The sequence below is a fragment of the Rutidosis leptorrhynchoides genome, chromosome 4 (assembly GCF_046630445.1).
Source record: "Rutidosis leptorrhynchoides isolate AG116_Rl617_1_P2 chromosome 4, CSIRO_AGI_Rlap_v1, whole genome shotgun sequence".
Taxonomy (NCBI): domain Eukaryota; kingdom Viridiplantae; phylum Streptophyta; class Magnoliopsida; order Asterales; family Asteraceae; genus Rutidosis; species Rutidosis leptorrhynchoides.
Genome location: NC_092336.1, coordinates 154,410,153 through 154,432,767, shown reverse-complemented (window position 1 = coordinate 154,432,767; position 22,615 = coordinate 154,410,153).

Below are 22,615 nucleotides of genomic sequence, written 5' to 3'. Positions count from 1 at the left end.
GGCCACATGTGTGTTTGGGTAAGTGGTGAGTGTTAACCGTTTAGGGGTTCGCTCTTCGTTGGCCACTTATCGTGGGATGGTAAGCGGTTCCGCTTTTCGTCGGCCATCCTTGTGATTGAGGTAAGTGTTAATGTTTCGGTTGCACTTTTCGTCGGCCTCATAGTGCGTAGTGGTGAGTAGTTAACGATTTTGACCTACTACTCTTCGTCGGCCACTTACGCGTGCGATGGGTGGTGAGTAGTTAACGATTTTGACCTACTACTCTTCGTCGGCCACCATCGAGTCGAATGTCGACATTGGGTATATTGGGATGTGTAATTTTATTAGCATTGTACGTATTCGTTTTTGGCATGTATTATTGTTGAGATCTCTATACTAATGATGTTGACTTGTTGTACGTACGATTAATCGTTTATTTGTTATTGCGGTTTGCTAATGTTATTGTGTTGTTGTGTAGGTGTATGCAAGTAATTGGATTATGTATGTATGCGTATAAGTATTGCATTCACTAAGCATTAGCTTACCCTCTCGTTGTTTACATTTTTAGGTTCGAAGGCGGACGTGGCAAGGGTATGCTCGGGATTAGATGATTTTCCCATTTTTGATGCTTGCTTGGATTCGACCTAGGATTGGGTAGTTTATCCCCAACATCATGCTCGTAGTTTGTTGGAACTTAAACTCATTGGGTCGAAGTTGTATTTTGTATTAAAAGGGGTATTTTGGGCATATGTGGGCCCGCGATGTAAAACTTGTTTTAATTAATTAATCATGTTAGTTTTACTTATATTAATGTGTTGTAAAAAGCGTTTCGTCTGAAAGTGTCGGGAACGAGTCTATCTTTTTCGCATTTAAAAAGCCCGGGGACAGGCCGTTTTGGCGCGGCGCGCCAGATAGGGGGCGCGGCGCGCGGGGTCACTGTACAGCAATTTTTTTTTTGTTTGTATTTTCACGGGGTTTGGTCGAGGGTTGGTTTGGGTTGTTACAAGTGGTATCAGAGCATGGTCTAAGGGATTTAGGTGACTTGAGATAGGCGCCTAGACTTAGACTTTTGTGTGTGCTATTATCGGGACTTGTAGGATTACGGGTCGGTTCGGGTTTCTAGTTAGTGCCTTTGAGAATAGGTGCTTTAACTATGTGTTGTTTATGTTGATACTAATTGTGTTGTTTTGTGTTGAATATCTAGCGAAATGGTTGTTGTATTCATGAGTTCGGCACGGCGTGTGAGCGTAATAATGCGTCGTGAACATTATTACGGTTGCAAGCCAAGTCATGCAAGTGATGTACAACAAGTATTGGACTAGATGGGATGCACGAACGTTGGCATACTTATGTGATGTGATTATTGTTCGTGGCGGTGTATGTGATTTACTTGTGTTGCGTTCCTAACCAAGTTCATTTCTTAGAATGAAGACGAGGAACGGACATGATAATGGTGATCAAAGCGACGACTCCGAGTTCACGGCTAAGGTTGAGGCCATCTTTAAACGTCAAAAAGCGGAGTTTCTCGAGGATGTTAGAAAGGTGTTCCAGGAATCGGTTGATGGGCAAGTAACCGAACTAATCGACGAACGAGTGGATGCCGCGATCGAAAAGGCATTCGAGGCTAGAAACATTTACCCTCGTGGTGAAGAGAGCGATGGTAACGGTGGACATGGAAGGCGGGACTTCCATTACAAGAACTTCAAGGATGCTCAACCTCCTATGTTTAATGGGGTGAGGGATCCGTTGAAGAGTACATGTTGGGTTTCCGATATCGAGGGGGCTTTTCGTACTAGTGAATGTCCTCCCGAGAAGAAAACGAGGTACGGGTCTAGCATGTTACGTGAAGAAGCCAAGTTGTGGTGGGATGACAAGATTCAATTGTATGGCGAGGAACAATGTATGAGCTTGTCATGGGATGAGTTCAAAGAGGAGTTCTTTAACGAGTACCGAACTTCTTCCGACCTTGATAAAATCCGGGACGAGTTACACAATTTGCGACAAGGTTCGATGGACTTGGTTACTCTCAAGTCTACCTTCTTGGCAAAGACTCGTTTTTGTCCGGAGTATGTTGGTGACGATCACAAGTTGATGAAAGATTTTTACCGTACGATGAATGATGAATTGAAGGGTAAAATTAGTCGGGGAATGGCTAAGTCTTTTGAGGAGCTATTCGAATTGGCTCGGGGTTTCGAACCTGAGGTGTCGAAGCCAAGTGTGTCTGATGTTAGTAAACGGAAGTCCGAGACTACGATGCATTCGAACAAGAAAAGTAAGAGTATTTCCGAGGGCCGCGGGAGCATGAAAAGGAGTGGCACCGGTGGTTTTGTGCCCACGTGTTATAATTGTGGCGAACGAGGTCATTTGTCGCGCGAGTGTACGAATGCAAAGTCTAACAAGGTTATGTGTTTTAATTGTCAAAAGGAGGGACACCGAAGGTCGACGTGTCCGGATTTAGTTAGTGATGCATGAGAACCTGACGTTGGTGTTCAGGTAATTTTTCGACTATCTTATTGAAACGTACTTATGATGTTGTTTGTTGCATTTTGTGTTAGTGCGTAGTGTAATGAGGGGTAGTGTTCCTCATGGAATTACCCTATGTTGTTGATCCGGTTGTCGGGCGAAGGGCATAAGACTTGGTGCAACCAAGCATTCCCTGATATTTGGAAAATGTTTATACCAAGCCACATGGGTGGGTTTTGGTGTTCGAATGATAGAGCGTGTTCACTCTCGCGTAGAGGTTGTTAAACCGTGAGGTTCGTCGGGTGGGTAAAACCCGAGAGATCTAGTGTTGATCTCGACGTGTATTGGTGAAGGAGTCTACATGACGCGACGTTAGGTGCCTTTTTCCATACCTACAAGCGTAGTGTTCGACTCCGATGGAGATGCGGTTATGTTGTACTTAGGGTACCGAAGATAAACCCTTAGGTACATGAGTGACTAGGTGAAACTTTGATTAGTTACGGCAATCGGAGAATTTGCAAGGTTAAAGTTTGGGTAAATTATGGTACACTTTTCGTTCGAAGTGTTTGAAGATAGGTTTTTAGTGTGAGATTTCGGATGATGCTCATAGTGGATCTGAAATTTGTGTAGGGACCTAGATTTGGTCGGTTTGCGGTAGAGTACAATTTCGGTTAAAATTGTACTTATGATTTTGGACTTAAATTATCACCGAGGTGGTAATGTGGTAAATCTCGTTGAGAGGTAATGGACGTGTTTGACGAGCAAGGTGAAATCCCTCGGTTAAGGGATGTGTGTGTCGGATTCTCTTCTAGAGAATTATTGTTTTGTGCCTATGTGCGATATAGGTGGTTCTTGCTCGGTTGTGATGGTGATATTCGCGCGTGCGGATATTTCGTGTGCGAAAATTCCTAGATGTGTGGAATGATTCCAAGTATGCACATATACTTAATTTGTTTATATGTATTGTGGTAAGTGTCATCCAATTGTGAGGGTTCACTTTTCGTTGGCCACGGTTGAAGTGTGATAAGTAGTAAGTGTTATCCATTAAGATTCACTTTTCGTCGGCTACTTATTGGTGTGTGGAATGCGTTTTCCGTTAGGGATCGCTTTTGTTTGGCCATGTGTGGGTAGAGGTAAGTGTGATCCGTAAGGATGCGCTTTTTGTCAGCCTCTTGTTGCGTAGTGGTAAGTGGTTAACGTTTGATCTACCGCTTTTCGTCGGCCACGTACGCGTAAGGATGTGGGGCAAGTGGTATCCAATCGTGAGGATTCACTTTTCGTCGGCTCCATTGTGTTGTTTATTGGCCATGTTATTGGTGTGTTGTTACTTTAGCGATGTACGTGATAAGGGTACGCTAAAGGGATTGCTAACTTGGTACGAGGATATGGAATGTTAGCTTGTTTATGTCATGCGGTCGAGGCATGAGTTTGTCCCGGTTCGGGGACGAAGCGAGACTTAGTGCTCGGTTTGGTAGAATTAGTGAATCACAGATGATGATTCTAAACGGAAAGGTAACCTTGTGTAAGGTCGCCTAAAGGATTTGTATGAAATCTTCGAATTTGGGGGAAATGTTGTGGACATCGAGTTTGGACGTATGTCGAAGGACCATGGATTTTGGTACTTGCTAATTTAAGTGACGAGGATCACGAGGACGTGATCGATTCTAAGTGGGGGAGAGTTGTAAGACCCAAATATTTATTGTACATAATGTATTTATGGTGTACGATGCGTATACGAAGTGTACGAAGCAGGTACGTGTTGCTTGCTCGAACGTCGAAGAAAACTGGACGTTGTTTGAGGTACAAAGTGTGTACGTATCTTTTCAACCCCAAATAAAGTTTGAGTTGATGTTTCAAAGCCTTACCATTGGAAAGAATATCTTATTACGTTTCCAACGATATTTGGTTCATCGAAAACGGAGCTACGGTCAAAAAGTTATGGCCAAAACAAGTTTCTGAAATCTGACCTGCAGTGTGGAGCGGCGCGCCGAATGGGTCTGATGCGTTTTTTTCAGCATTTTAAGTGTCTAAATGAAGGGTATTATGGTCCTTTCACTTGTGGACGGATTTGTGGCTTTTAGATCAGTTTTAGATCCACTTTTGGATCATTTTCAAGTCCACAAACACTCTCATCTTCAACCTCAAGTTCTAGAGTGAGAGTAGAGTGAGAAAGCTTGAGAAGAGGAAGAAGAAGCTTGGATTCTTCAAGTTTAAGCTCAATACTTGTGTTGTTGTTGTACTAGCTTCGTTTTCTTCAAAAGGTAAAACCCTAATTCGGATTTAGTTGTGTTAATTCGTTTATTATGCTAGGGTTTGTGTTAAAGTAGATGTAAAACCCATTTCTTGGAAGTTTGGGGTAAACGGGTTAAGTTTTAGTGCAAGAACCCTAATATTGGTGGGTCTAGGGTTGGATGATGATATTGTGGGTTTGTAAAACTAAATTAGTTGATGAAATCACTAGCTACTTGGATTGTTGGTGATTAGGGGTGTAAACTTACAATTTGGTGTTTTGACTAGTTTTAGGTCAAAATGGGTTTTTGAGTAAACAACCCTATAAATGGCGTTTAATGGCTAAAAGAGTTAAGATTAGCTATTTCGGAAACGCGGGAAGTGACTTCATAAGTTTTGGACTTGTGAGTATTGTTTTATGCTTAATAGGGTGTAAAACACACTTTAGGACCAAATGGGCGGGTCGTGTGTTTAAATGAGTGATCGAATGACCAAACCATGTTTAAATGATGTTGTTGAGGCATAATCACAAGTCATTTGTGATTATGAAGGTTTTCGAGCGAAAAATGGTTTTTGGTCAAAGTTGGTCAATAGGATGTTCTAGGAGAACATATGTATTGTTTAAGTCGAACAAGCATTGTGAGTAGCTTATTTGCATGTATACTTTGCGTAGGTGATTTGCGTGAAGTCGGTGGAAGAAGTTAAGATCGCGGGATACGTTCTTCAAGTATTTCAAGGTGAGTGGAATATTTATACGCTTATGTATATAATTTGGTTGCTTGTGTGCGGGGTGGTAAGTGATATCCGTTAGGATTCACTTTTCGTGGACCACATTTGAGTTGGGAAAAATATAGTGAGTGATATCCGCGTGGATAGCTCTTCGTTGGCTATATTCGTTTTGGATATGTAGCGAGTGGTTAATGTTTGACCTATCACTCTTCGTCGGCTACATGTGTGCGTTTGGATATGTGACGAGTGGTTAATGTTTGACCTATCACTCTTCGTCGGTCACATGTGTATATTTAGTTTGTGGCGAGTGATTAACGTTTGACCTATCGCTCTTCGTCGGCCACATGTGTGTTTGGGTAAGTGGTGAGTGTTAACCATTTAGGGGTTCGCTCTTCGTTGGCCACTTATCGTGGGATGGTAAGCGGTTCCGCTTTTCGTCGGCCATCCTTGTGATTGAGGTAAGTGTTAACGTTTCGGTTGCACTTTTCGTCGGCCTCATAGTGCGTAGTGGTGAGTAGTTAACGATTTTGACCTACTACTCTTCGTCGGCCACTTACGCGTGCGATGGGTGGTGAGTAGTTAACGATTTTGACCTACTACTCTTCGTCGGCCACCATCGAGTCGAATGTCGACATTGGGTATATTGGGATGTGTAATTTTATTAGCATTGTACGTATTCGTTTTTGGCATGTATTATTGTTGAGATCTCTATACTAATGATGTTGACTTGTTGTACGTACGATTAATCGTTTATTTGTTATTGCGGTTTGCTAATGTTATTGTGTTGTTGTGTAGGTGTATGCAAGTAATTGGATTATGTATGTATGCGTATAAGTATTGCATTCACTAAGCATTAGCTTACCCTCTCGTTGTTTACATTTTTAGGTTCGAAGGCGGACGTGGCAAGGGTATGCTCGGGATTAGATGATTTTCCCATTTTTGATGCTTGCTTGGATTCGACCTAGGATTGGGTAGTTTATCCCCAACATCATGCTCGTAGTTTGTTGGAACTTAAACTCATTGGGTCGAAGTTGTATTTTGTATTAAAAGGGGTATTTTGGGCATATGTGGGCCCGCGATGTAAAACTCGTTTTAATTAATTAATCATGTTAGTTTTACTTATATTAATGTGTTGTAAAAAGCGTTTCGTCTGAAAGTGTCGGGAACGAGTCTATCTTTTTCGCATTTAAAAAGCCCGGGGACAGGCCGTTTTGGCGCGGCGCGCCAGATAGGGGGCGCGGCGCGCGGGGTCACTGTACAGCAAAATTTTTTTTTGTTTGTATTTTCACGGGGTTTGGTCGAGGGTTGGTTTGGGTTGTTACAGATGACGTTATGATCTGTGAATCATCACATTCCATTAGAAACTCAGCATGACTTACTATAATATAATCACGTTGATCAAGTGTCATTATATTATACTAACTCATGCATCAATAACACTACTTCAAAATCATTCATAATTCAAACTCGAATTTTAAAGAAATTTAGAAACTAAAGTAGTTTCCTTTATGATGTAATATAGATAGCACGAAGAGATAAATAATTTCGGACGAGAATATTTATGAAAATATCTTCAGAAATATCGAAAATATTTATGATGATATTTTGGAATTTACAAGTTCGAAGGTTGATGAAGAAAAATTTTCCGCAAGATTTTAACATGACTTCGGAGCAAGATATTCTCTAAGGATTTCAACGGATCCAGAATTACTTGGATTCTTTGAATATAGGGTATGGTCCTTGTATTTGTCCTTGGTCTCCTTCGTGATTAGCTCAATCCATTTTCCAATTCCAACTTTTCTGAGCTTTTCCAACATACTATTCTTTATCATCAAACTTTCGACTGTTAAGGTCGTTTACAGTTTTTGCTGCTTCATTCAGCTTTTTCAGAATTCAGAGTATTGATTCGTAGACTGGGTGCTGTTCAGAATTTCAGAATGGAAGATCATAATTCTAAGAGATAAGTGTTATATGTATACATATAATTGTTGATGTAGACATGCTGTGAGATTTCAAAATAATGATTGATGATTTCCGATAGTTGGTATGGTAATTCTCGTTATAAGATGTGGATGAGTATATGAATAGGTTTTAACGAGCAAATATAATGGTTCTTCGGAGAGACTTAAGCCAATGAGTAATGAAGTTGCTGGTAAGTTTACTGCTAATGTGGTGGAATATAAACGGTTCCCCGGTAATGATGACGACAGGCAAACTTATATACCGAGGTTATAATAAGGTTATTTCAAACGAAAAGTCGAAGTTGACTTGCTGAAGCTGTGATAAAATTTGCTACTTTGAAAGGGATTACCAAGTTATTTTGGGTAATAATAACACTAAGGAATTAGCACAGCTACGCGTTAAACGTTTACTCAGTTGCCGAGAGTTTCTTAGGTGCATAACTATATGCATAAATCTTTGCTTATGTGGATGAAGTGCGGTTGATTCATCCTATCGATTGAGGTGTTTTCAAGAATCATGAAAGGTTTGAACGCAGATTGTAATCGTCAAGATACAAATGAGGTTTAAGATAAAATCAAGTGGCAAACTTGAAGAATTGTTTTGTTTCATATGTTATAATCAATATTTTAATTCATTTTAATTGTCCAATGTTATTAGTCCACAGTCGATAGTCCACAATTAACAGTCCAATAATTCATATATAGTTTAATTTATAATATTCGAATTAATTAATACGTATCGTGACCCGTGTACATGTCTCAGACTCGATCACAACTCAAACTATATATATTATTGTGGAATCAACCTCAACCATGTATAGCTAACTCCAGCATTACTGCATATAGAGTGTCTATGGTTATTCCAAATAATATATATAGATGCGTCGATATGATATGTCAAAACCTTGTATACGTGTCCTGATATTTAAAGTGCGTAAAATAAATAACAGAATTTAAATGACGATAAATAAAATTGCGAGAATTAAAATTGCGATAAATTAAATGCGATAAATAAATTGCGATACAGAATTAACAGTTAGCTAGGAACAGTTAGCGTGGATTCTTAACAAAAATTTTCTCATAGTTAATTTGTTTGTTTCTAACAAATTTTATTTTATCCAATGTTTTCTTCATTATGCCACTTGTTGGATTCTGATAGATCAAAATCCAAATATGAAATTGAATGAAAATGGTTATTCTACGGTGAACAGATACGTATATCGGTGGTTGTAAATAGGATAGTAAATGACTGTTGAATTAGATTTGAAAGAATGTACAGTGTACTTATTAATGTGAAATCTGAATATTCCTCGGGTATTACCTACCCGTTAAAATATTTTCACCATTAACAGTTTGTACGAAAGAATTTTTAATTACAATCTTTATGAAAATATACTTACATATATATTTTCTTCAGATGTAATCATAGATTCAATGAGTTAATATAATATTAATCTCATTTGATTTACCGTTATAACTAGAATACATAATCTCTAAAACATTAGAGATTACATAATTGCCATGAAGAACGAAGATAATTGATGTAGAACGATACGTAGAACGATGATCATGCTCGAGGTACAAAATGAGATGTTGAGGCATGTGATGTTTGAATTTGGATTGTTGGTGGTACTGGTGCTGTTACGGATGGTACTGTTGGTGCCGGTGATGTTGCTGGAGCTGGTAAATTTTGCACCATATTTTCCAAAGCTATAACTTGGGCGCGAAGCTCGTTGACTTCTGTTATTACTCCGAGATGATTGTCGATCGGAACGAGTGGATGAATAAGGTTTAGAATTGTGGATATAATATAATCATGTCGAGCTACTGTGGAAATGAGGCTGAAAATGGTGTTTCGGATAGGTTCGCCGGTAAGTGCTTCAGGTTCTTCGCCAAGAGGTGAATTAGGTTGGTGGAAAGGATCGCCTTCTTCTTATCTCCAATGATTTAGTAGGCTATGAACCCATCAGATGAATTGGGGATGGCTGATTGGTTGATCCATTCCGGTCACACTGCTTTCGGAGATCGAGTGAAAATCCATATCAGAATTGCTGTCGGAATCCGAGGAATTTGAACTGATTGAGGGATTCATCTCGTACGATCAGATGAAGGATTTTCGATAAGAAATAGATTATAGGATGTAGATTAGAACCCTGCAATACATAATTTACATATGCATATATAATACTAAAATCCCATAAGTTACGGAGGAATCTACGGAAGATGTCAGGCAAAGGTAACAATAACAGATACGCTAAGATATGAATTTATCTATACACAGTCTATGCAATAGAGGCAGTAAGACGTGTCTAGACTTTAAGGATGATAAGCAAATAATTTTTGACACTAAATGATAAGCAAAACTTTTGACATGCAGACACGGTCGAAGTCCAGACTCACTAATGCATCTAAACAAATATCAGTTAGACACACTAATGCAAGACCTGGTTCGCTAAGACCACCGCTCAGATACCACATGTCATACCCCGTCCTAATCCATCTGGACGAAGTCACCAACATCTGGTCCCATTGCGATGATCGACTCCAAATAATGTCTTTAAAATGAGCAAATGCACAGCGGAAGATTACTTTCATACCTGAGAATAAATATGCTTTCAAGTGTCAACCAAAAGGTTGGTGAGTTCATAAGTTTATCATAAACAATAAAATTCATCATTTTAATAGACCACAAGATTTAAATGCTGCATGGTACAAATGGGCCCAAATCCTATACCCACCTGTAATGTACATGCGATATCTTTTAAAATACAGTACACTTTTCTCGTATACGAAATCCTTTTTCATAAATCTTAGTAACCGTACACATATCTCATGCACAAAAATAACATACACATAACCTGTGTATAAAATCATTCTCTCGATACATAACATTCACTTTTCATTGCTTTCATAACTTGGCTTGGTAACCGACCTTAACATATAATGCGCATAATAATATCCCCAAAACAGAACATCTCGCCTGTATAATAATCATATAAACTTCGAAGTACTAAACACCACGCCCACTAGCCCTTCCGTCTAGTGAACATTCTGGGTGGGGGTGTTAAACCCGGTAGCTACCTTTATGATTCGCGTAAATTATGCGTGCACTAATTCTCAAAATTAGTGATGTTCCCTAATTCTTAGGTTACCAAGCAATAATAATCAGGGGAAAAATATTCTTATCAATTGTGGCAATTATCACGTCCACATAATTCAATGGTGGCAATTATCACGTCCACATAATTCATTCGAGGAATGTTATGCTTGTGTCTATCTCGTCAAACATTTATAAAAGCATTTCATGTATTCGCAGTTCAAAATGTATTTCAAAAGCATTTAATAAAGCAGTTGTAAAAGTAGCGCATGTATTCTCAGTCCCAAAAATGTAAAGAGTAAAAGGGAATTAAATGAACTCACGATACTGTATTTTGTAGTAAAAATACATATGACGATATTGAACAAGTGTAAGGTTGGCCTCGGATTCACGAACCTATATCATTTATATTTATATTAACACACATGTTTGTAATTGAACAAATTCATATATTTAGAACTTATTTTACATATTATATATATTTGATTTGTGTATATATATATATATATATATATATATATATATATATATATATATATATATATATATATATATATATATATATATATATATATATATATATATATATATATTTAAAGTAATTAATAATTATATAGTTATATTAATATATATTTGGCTAGTACTATATTAAAAATACCTAATTTGTTATACATGAATATTCATATAAGAATTGTTAATATGATTAATACATACTTATGTAATATTACTTATAAATATAATTTTATATACATAATATTTATTTAGTAAAATAATATTAATAACGGTAAATGAAAAGTTGTATTTGATTATAATGATAATATCAAAAATAACAATACTGATAATAATGGTAATTATAATAATAATATTAATAGTATTAATAATGATAATGTTACTAGTAATAAAAATGTTAATAATAATAATAATAATAATAATAATAATAATAATAATAATAATAATAATAATAATAATAATAATAATAATAATAATAATAATATAATTTTTAACGACAGCAAAAGTGATATATTTTTTTAAACATGATAATAACGATAATAATTTTTAATAATAACAATACTAATAGTGATAATTATACTTATGTTAATAATGATAATAATATTAGTAATAATAAAAATATATATTAATGTTAAAAATGATAAAATTTATACCATTTAATCATTATCATCGTCAGGTAATTAACATCATCATCATCATACATGTTCAACATCACCATATTATGGTACCCTCCACATCATCATCTCCTTACCCCATCATCATCATGATCATCATAATCGTTCATCATTATCAGTAACATCAATCTTCACTCATCGTTCACCATCGTTTACACCTTTCTTCACTACGTTCATTATCATCATCATTCGCATAATCATCCTAATTCAACGACCTCATTACATCAGACAATTATCTTCATAAACCTACGACCCAATTTAAAGTGAATCTCGGTCCAATGCCACAAGGAAAATAAGCACGACCCAAGATTCACGGCCCAACTATAGTATCATAATAGCCCAATGCAATAACCCATTAAACTACATGATTCATCATCCATTTAATTGCAATTAATCTTGATAAAAATGTGGTGGTGGGGTTCGACTGATAGTACAAAAACAACAAGCACAACATTTTCATCTTTACAACTCATCATCATGCTTTATTATTACCTAACATCACTATCACAATCATCATCATATAACATTACTGTCATCCGACATTATTAATATCTTCCATAACATAACAGCCCTCATGTGTAATCTTTTTCATCATTGTTGTTACAGAAACATAACAGCTGTAATAGTGTAGCAGTGGTGGTATTCGACCAAGACAAAGAACACTAGCAATTACCCTTTTTTTTTACAAGTGGGTTTCGTGATCTCTCGACCAAAAGAGCAGTAGTAGTACCGCTGTAATTACATCGTGATAGTGGAATTTTTAAATGGCTGGAAAGATACAGCGAATAGCAGCGGTGAAAGTGGCAATCTGCAGTAGCTTGATGAAGGTGAGGATTTGATATCGTTGTGACCAGGAGACAGAAAAAAAAATACGTGTACAACAACAATGGCGTGTGGTATTTATAGTGTTTTGATGGTGGGTTCATGATGGTGATTGAAGGTGATGGTTTCATATTGGGTTTCCTGGTTGTAGTGGTGGTCGAGGGTGAGGATTAAAGGTGGTGATGTTTAATGAAAAAGAAGGGAACAAGTGGTGGCATGGTGGTGGTTTTAACTCGAACGGAACAGGAAGCAAACCGGGGATAACGGTTTCGTTATGGTTTATGGTATCATGGTGTCAAGGTGGTAACGGTTTAGAGAGGAAGATGGTAGCCGTGGTTGTGTCCACCGTTGAAGTAGGTGCTGAAGTATGATCATGGTAGTGTGGTTGTTTCGGTTCGTTAGTTGAAAAGAAACAGAAAAGAAAATAAATCACAAGTGATTAACATGGTTGTTTGTTTATGGTTTCAAAACAGAAATTACAAGATAGAATCAGATGCAGCAGGAGGTAACCGCAACATCAATTGATTCTTAATGGTTGCAGTTGGTTCGTTGCAATGAAATATCGGATATGATGATGGTGGTGGAGTGAAGGGTGTTGATCTTAGTTGTCTATAATGAAAACTCCTACACATACATATAGAGATTTTAAGATATAGATGATAATATATAATATAATAATAAATATTAATAAATATAATAATAAGATCACATATCAATTGAGATTGAGCGTGCAATGTAAACATGATAGCAGTCTCGTTCCTTTTAGAAGTCAAAAAGCAGAAGTGTACGTTTGTTTTTATTAATCACATAAAGAAGAAATAAAGCAAAGAGTGATGGTGGTGTTGAAGTCAAGTAGCAGGAAAACAAGAAAGAATAAATAATATATATGGGATGCATGTAGGTGTCGTGTTTGATTGAAGAAAAAGAAAGGAAAAAACAACTAGTGGGTCTTCTAGTTTGGATCAAACAAAAGAAGTAGGAGTAATAGTGTATAAAGATATGAATGTTTAGCTAATAGATGTCGAGCATGTGGGTGTATATATATCTATAAATTTTATCTTCATTAATATTATATTTATATATTATATATATAACACATGTGAATAAAAAAAATCAACTCAGAACGTAATTGAATTCATCTTGCCGACATTATACAAATTTTGGACAAGTTTCATTGTAGTTACATAAGTGATATGTAGTTTGATAGTAATCACATTCTGAACATAAAAGGTATATCAAAAAGAAAATATATATATATATATATTAATCACCATATTTATAAATTATATCCTTTATATAAAAACCCTATTAATAAACTTTGATATTAAATATATACATTGAAACAAATAAATTTAAAGTATAACATTATACGTTTAATACTTGTTAACATTTCCAATTTATTATACACACACACACACACGCGTGCGCGCACACACACACACACACACACACATATATATATATATATATATATACATACACATATCTATTTTCAAACAGTTGTTCGTGAATTGTCGAGAATAGTCAAATGGTAAATGAATATATGAAACAGTTCAAAACTTTTGAGACTCAATAATACAGATTTTGCTTATCGTGTCTGAAACATATAAAAATTAAGTTTAAATTTGGTCAGAAATTTCCGGTTCGTCACATAATTCAACCTCAAGAACGAAATTAAAACATAAAATTCAGATTAAGAACTTACCAAAGCATTAAAATTGAAGCCATGGATAACTTGAACAAGAATCCAAGTCAAATGAGTCAAGATCACTCTTTTTCTCCATGTTCTTCCTCTTTCTCTCTCTAAAAACGCCCCACTCTCTCTCTAAAATGAGAGTAAATTTCCAGAAGTTGTTAGAGCTGGAAAATGAGCTCTCAAGACTGATTTTGATGGCCAAAAACGTTTTTAGGCATTTTACACTTTCAGTCCCTCAATATACAAAAGCTGTCAAACATCACTTTAACTCGTATTTAGCCCGTTTCCCGTCAATCGGGGCAGAATTTTGAAAAATTTAAAACATGAAAGTTGTCACATATTTAATTACAGACGTCTAGGTTTTTGAATCACCTCAATCCGAGAAAATATGAGCAAGTTATGCTCGTTTTACGAAACAGCTCCAAAATGACAACTTATCGAAAAGTTAATCGTTAAGCATTTCGACTTAATATTTTTAGCCCACGACCACCAACACTTATTATTATTAAAAATAATAATATTTCAAGTCACTTCTAACCTTTCTTTTACATTTATTCTTAGATCATACATATAAAACATTAATAAAAGTTACTTATTAATTACTAGAAAAATATCTTCAAATTTGGGGTGTTACATGTAAACTCAAAACACAAATGTAAAACACAAAACGTAAATGTAGTGACAAAACATAATCGCAAAACGGAAATATAAACGTAAACTTAAACATATATTATATAAAGAAAGATAAACAACCAGATATGACTCAACTCGGCTATGGCCCAACCCATTCATCCTAATTTGAAACTTGATTCGTGCGATTATGACATGTATCAACTCAAAACCCTTTTGAACTGCGACATAACCCACTTCGATTAATATTTTAAATATAAATTTAAGAAGTAATTAGATGTAAAAATATATGACATATTTAAAGATATATCTAGAATAATATCATATAACATATTCTTTATGAAACATGATGATAAACGGATTTTAAAAAATTAATAAAAATAGTGTTACTAATTATTTATTTATTTATTTATTTTTGAGTTAAATCATAATAACATACTACTTAACTAATTTTTAAAATAATCACAAGTCGCTACCTAAGCGACTATAGCTTAAATTAAAGCTATAATTCAATTTTTATGTTCGATGGATGATAAATTTTTATGTTCCATTTTTACTAATTTTTAAATCATACATTATTGAAGTATAAAGAAATGATTCAAGACATACCGAATACGAGCAGCGGAATTGAGTAGGATCGACGTTTAGATCACCGGTCGGGAAAGCAATCACGAACGGAAGGCTTTCAAGTTTCACTACCTAATTCCTTCAATGGTTTGCCAAGTACCAACTACTTAGTTTCTTTTATGTGTGTATTATTCTCTTATTACTTGTGTGTTTTACAAGAAGAGATTTTACTCTCTATTTATAGAGATATGAGTGTACTTATTACCTTGTGTACTATCACAAATAAATGGCTTTACCACTTAATAGATATTGGATCAAACACAAAATAAAGGTAATGGATTTACCACTCAATAGATGGTGGAACAAACACAAATGAGTTTGTGGGTGTACCACAAATCATAATAATATTGATTTCCAACATCTCCCACTCGCACACAAACGAATTTGATATACTCAGTAAATATCTCGAGAAACTATAGTGTAATATGCAAACCATTCATACTGGGAATTAGGCCATGCGACCGGTATACTTTGAGAGCTCAATTGCTATACATCTGTTAGGAATATATAGCATCTCAATAAACTTAGAAAGAGTAGATTTAGTATGCAATGTCCTAGACCATTAATCACATTAGTAACTCGTATGATCTCAGTTTTACTCATAAAACCCTTTTGTATTCACAATTATCATTTATCACTAAGACTTGTCACTAAGACAAAAGATAATTGGTCGACCGGTGAATACAAGTTAATGTGAACTTCAAATGATCTTCCCTTCTCTTAGAATCCATTGGCCTTAGCTTAACTTGCTTTTCTAAGAACGTTCACCCAGGTTGAATCACTCATAACCCTTAAGCAACACCTTAAGATAGCAAACATTAAACTAAGCTTCAAGAGACAAGAAAATGTCATAAGGATATTAATTGAGGTTACTAATACCTCAAGGGACTCACATAACATAGAAGTAGAGATCGTTTCTTCTATTTCCCTTATTGGTAGTCTTGATCACATGTGGTATGAATCACATGCTGCAACATTTCTTCTTTCACAATGGAGGTATGTCTTTAAATCAATGTTGCACAGATGATAGTTCAAACATACTCAATGTTCAAAACTCGAGTTCACTTATCTACTCGTAAAACTCCTAGAACTCACATCTGGATACTCATGACAGATAAGGTGAATTGTGAAAATTCACATAATATTTGTACACTTACAAATGTGGTGTCTAATTATCTCAATCTTGAGCTCTCAATTGTCACTAAAACGATGTGCTTAATATACACCACTTTTCCATTTGTCACATGAAATGGAATTGATTACCCATGTGAGTGGGCTAATCTTGTATCTGTTCGATATACTTTTCTTGATTCGCAACACAAAGAGCGAACAATAAAATAAGGATTTAAAAGAAAACTTATTGCATTGGATATAAACAAAAATTTGTAAGTACATTTATTAAAATAGTACATTCATCACAATCTATGCAATCCTTGAGACCTAACATGCTTAACAAATGCATCTCTAGGTATGGGTTTTGTCAAAGGATCTGCTACCATATCATGCGTAGATATGTACTCCATACTTACTTCCTTTCTTGCAATCTTGTCCTTCGAATAATTGTACTTTATGTCAATGTGCTTTGTTTTACAATGGAACTTGGGGTCTTTTGAATATGCAATGGCAGCCTCATTATCAGAGTATATCAATGCTCGATCAATGGTATTGCCAACAACTCCCAAACTACTCAAAAATCGATTAAGCCACACGGCTTCTTGTACAGCAGCTGAAAATGCCACAAATTCAGCCTCCATTGTAGACAATGCTATACATGATTGTTTCTTGCTACTCCAAGATATAGCACCTTTGTTTAACAGAAAAACAAAGCCAGAGGTGGATTTTCTTTCATCCATATCTCTTCCCCAATCAGCATCAGTATAGCCTCTCATTTGCAGATCATTTCCATCGTAGCACAAAGAGTAATGACTAGTACCCTTAAGATACATTAGTATCCTTTTTACGGCTTTCCAATGGGTTAAACCTGGATTGGATTGGTATCGGCTTACCATGCCAACAGCAAAGCAGATATCCGATCGCGTACACATCATAGCATACATGAGACTTCCAACCGCACTAGCATAAGGAACATTTTTCATTTTTTGTTTCTCTTGTGGAGTTTGCGGACACTCTCTAATGCTCAACGTATCACCAATCACCATAGGAGTGTCTATGGGGTTACATTTATGCATGTTAAAACGTTCAAGAATCTTGTTGATATAAGTCTCTTGAGAAAGAGCCAACAATTTCCTTGAACAATCCCTTGAAATCTTAACTCCTATAATATATTCAGATTCACCCATATCCTTCATTTCAAAGTTAGATGATAACCATCTTTTAACCTCAAAAACATACTCCTTGTTATTTCCAGCAATCAATATATCATCAACATATAATGACAATATGACTAGTTTTCCTTTAGACCTTTTGGTATAAACACAATTATCTTCATTGACCGTATTGAAGCCATGTGACATGATCACATTGTGAAAATGTATATACCATTGTCTTGATGACTGCTTGAGGCCATATATTGATTTAAGCAATCTACAAACCTTATGTTTGTGGCCTTCTTTAATGAAACCCGTTGGCTGTTCCATATAGATTTCTTCATCTAAATTTCTATTGAGAAAAGCAGTCTTTACATCCATTTGATGTAATTCAAGGTTCATACTTGCCACTATTGCTAGAATCAAACGAATTGATGTGAGTCTTACAACAGGTGAAAACATTTCATCATAGTCAATCCCTTCCTGTTGATTGTAGCCTTTTGCTACAAGTCGAGCTTTGTATCTTTCAATACTACCATCAGTTTTACGCCTTATTTTGAGAATCCACTTACTTCCTATGACTTTTCTTCCTTTTGGAAGCTCAACCAATTCCCAAACATTGTTGGATCTCATAGACTCCATCTCTTCTTCCATTGCCTTGAACCATTCATTCTTTGAAGGACAAGTGAGAGCTTCATTTATATTTCTTGGTTCATCCTCTTCTAGTTGAACCATAAAAGTATAACCATCTTCGATCTCATACCAAAGTGGAGGTTTACTTTGACGATTACTTTGCTGTGGTTGGTTATCCATTAAAACAGATTCTTGGTTTACCAAATTGCTCCCACTTGGATCAGAATTATGCTCGGTAGCAACGGGTTGAGATTCTTCGGAAACATGTTATTGGTTTGCTATATTGCTCCCACTCGGATCAGAATTATCTTCATTCGCAATAGGTTGAGGAGTTATATCCAAAGAAACAAATTCTTCATCTTCACTCCTCAAATCTCTCCCACTCGAATGAGGTAATTCTGTAGTCTCAAATAAAGACCAATCTTTATCAAGATCCCCTTATTTTGAAAACTCGTTTTCCAAGAATGTAACATCTCGAGATTCATATTCAGTTATGCTCCCACTTTCGTGTTCACCCAAAAACACATAACCTTTTGATTGTTCAGAGTATCTTATGAAAACACATTTCTTTCCTCTTGGACCTAATTTTTCATATTCGTGTGAGGAATCCAAAGTATACGCTGCACAACCCCAAGGTCTTAACATATTTAAGTCAGGTTTGCGACATGTCCATAACTCATATGGTGTGGAAGTTACTGATTTTGAAGGCACACGATTAAGTACAAATGTGGCAGTTAACAAAGCATCACCCCAAAAGGTGATAGGTAAATTTGCTTATGCCATCATTGACCTAACCATTTCAAGAAGCGTTCTATTCCGCCTTTCTGCAACACCATTTTGTTGCGGAGTCCTAGGAGTAGTTAATTGACATTGAATACCTTTAGCATCACATAGAGCTTTGAATGAATCAGATAGGTATTCACGTCCTCAATTGGTTCTTAATGCTTTAATCTTACATTCTAATTGATTCTCAACAAAATTCATATAACTTTGAAAACAATCCAACGCTTCAGATTTGTGAGAGATCAAGTAGACATAACCGAATCAAGAATAATCATCAATGAATGTGATGAAATAATACGCTCCATGCCTTGATCGGACGTTCATAGGACCACATATATCCGAATGTATTAGTTGCAATGGATAATCGGCACGAGTTCCTTTTCCAAATGGTTTTCTCGCAGTTTTTCCTGCCAGACAGTGCTCACAAGTGGACAATTCCACTTTATCAATATTAGCCAGTAAACCATCTCTAGCTAATCTATTCATTCTTTGTTGGCCAATATGACCAAGTCTAGCATGCCAATTGTTTACATCATTATCAAACTTATTAGAAGATGCAACTAAGGAAAAACATGGTTTATTATTAAGATAATCAACATCCATTACGATAAAACCATCAAGAACATAACCAAAACCATAAGAGTTTGTTCCTAAAGACAACTTAACAACATTATCATGAAAGTACCAATGAAAACCAAGTCTTAACAAAACCAAAACAGAAATCAAATTTCGACGAATTTGAGGAGCATATAAAACATCATGTAGGATTAGGGTTTGTCCTTCACGCATGACTAACTTGCATGACCCGATCCCTTCAACTGGAACTCTTGAGTTGTTTCCCACATAAATCCACATAGCTCCATGAGAAACTCGCCGAAATTCTACAAAGTTGTCTTTGTCCTTAGCTACATGGTCTGTTGCTCCTGAGTCTACAATCCACAAAGGTCGAGATTCAGTTAAGAAAAGAGAACTAGCAACACAAAGTTTGCTAACATAAGCATCGTAATAATATACCTTTTTAGGCTCAGGACAATCACGAGCAAAATGCCCTTTGTTGTTACAATTGTAGCATTTCACCTTTGCAATGTTTACTTTCTTGGAGGGACGTGTTCCCTTGCCACGATGATTGGTGTTTGGCCTTTTGTTGGACTTATAAGTTTCTTTACCCTTATGGTGATGAAACTTGCGCTTATGCCCAAAAACATTTTTAGAGCTTATCGCCATATTCACCTCAGTGATTGACTTATCGGCCTCAATCCGATCTTCTTCTAGCTCTAAATGGCGCGCACAGTCCTCAAAAGTCTTGATGTTCTCATTATGTGTGAGATGCATTTTCATTTGCTCCCAACTTTGAGGCAAGGAACGGATCATAGCTTGAACTTGTTGTTCATCAGTAAGAACATGACCTGCGTTTCTCAATTCACTTATCATGTTTGACATTTGTCTGACATGCTTTTTCATGGTATGATCAGACTTCTTTTTATATTGATCAAACTTGATAGTGAGAGATCTTAGTTTGGTCACCGAGGTTGCACCAAACTTGTCAGCCAATGCTTTCCACATATCTTTTGCTAGTTCATACTTGCAAAAATCACGCATGATGTCATCATCCATGTTGCTCAGCAAAGTAATGCGAGCAATGGTGTTCTTACGTTTCCAAGTGATGTACACTTCTGCATCCCTTTTATGTTGTTCCATATCACCCACCTCGGGTACTTCCATTGATTGAGTAAGAGCAACAAGAGCCTCTTGCTCTTCCAACACATATTCGAGTTTCATACTCCATATTTCATACTTGTCACCATTCAACTTAACACCCTTGTTAAGTTCAGCAACAATGTTCTTTGATGCGGAAGCCATGATTGAACACAAAATTCTATAATAAAGACAATTATGCAAGATTAGTTATATCCACTCAAATATGCAATCGTCTTGCAACTATATTATTTTATTAATAATAGGTCATCATAGGCTATAGAGAAAAAGGTCACTATGTTTCCAATTATCATCTATAAAACCTATTATGAAACTATCACTAACGCAATAATATATACAAGATTATAAATTCCTATAAATTCGAATTGATACGAATTTTTGGTACAACAAAAAAAATCAATTCAAATCAGTGTTCTCATCAACATTGAATTATGTAGTACAAGATACTCATGATATAGTGCTCATTATTATCTAAAGCATGCATAATTAAAATGTTACGAAAACATAAAAAATATTATTAGCAATATGTATATTTAATATCTACTCCAAAAATTAATCACCATAAATTAATATGTTCAAGTAGGCAAATAGGCAACACTCCAGCATAAACATACGTCCGTTAACGTTTCGGTTGCAAGCCCACAAGGTAAAAAAAAATACTAACAAATAGTTAGAAGAAGTTCAAGGTACATGCAACAGTAAATGAAAAAACATAATTCTCATTAACGAAAGGAAGGTCTATATTAATAAACATGCCTTAAAAAAAATAACTAAAGAAAGACTACTGAATATAGATTTTGATTATCAATATGTACGCATTCATATTAGCCGAACTAATCATGAAACATATTCATTTATAAAAAGTATAAAATGATAATGACTAGTGTAATACGTTCAATTTTTTAAGCAACTAATTATATATGCAAAGATATTTACCTTTTCAATCTCTTATCTCTTACACCATTAAGTTAAAATTTTGGTAAACATAATCGCAAATATATGAAACCATGTTCATGTAATTCATCATTCATTCAAGTCAAAGGTCCATGTCATTTTAAAGAGTATCATATACCTTTTTATTATTATTATTATTATTATTATTATTATTATTATTATTATTATTATTATTATTATTATTATTATTATTATTATTATTATTATTATTATTATTATTATTTTAAAACAAGTGATTTATTTAAAATATTCATGATACAACATATGAATAATAATAATAAAAAACATACTGATTTTGTATATGAGTGGAGATCATTCATGTGAAACCAATAACGGATGATATCGAATATAACTGTAATGCTTTTCATATCTAATAACAAATAATGTTATTAATAATTAATAATTATATACAAAAAGATCTTCAAATAGGGATATGCAATCCAACTTAATAAGGACACGTATTCCATATTCAGCATATCATGTATTCCATATACATCATACATACATCTCGAAGATTAAACATACATCTAGTAAATTATAAAACTATAAATTATATGATGATTACATATATAAAACATGTACAAGGAATATAACAAGAGAATTTAACCGGGAAATAAACATCAAGCTCTGATACCAATGAAGTATAAAGAAATGATTCGAGACATACCGAATACGAGTAGCGGAAATGAGTAGGATCGACGTTTAGATCACCGGTCAGGAAAGAAATCACGAACGGAAGGCTTTCAAGTTTCACTACCTAATTCCTTCAATGGTTTGCCAAGTACCAACTACTTAGTTTCTTTTATGTGTGTATTATTCTCTTATTACTTGTGTGTTTTACAAGA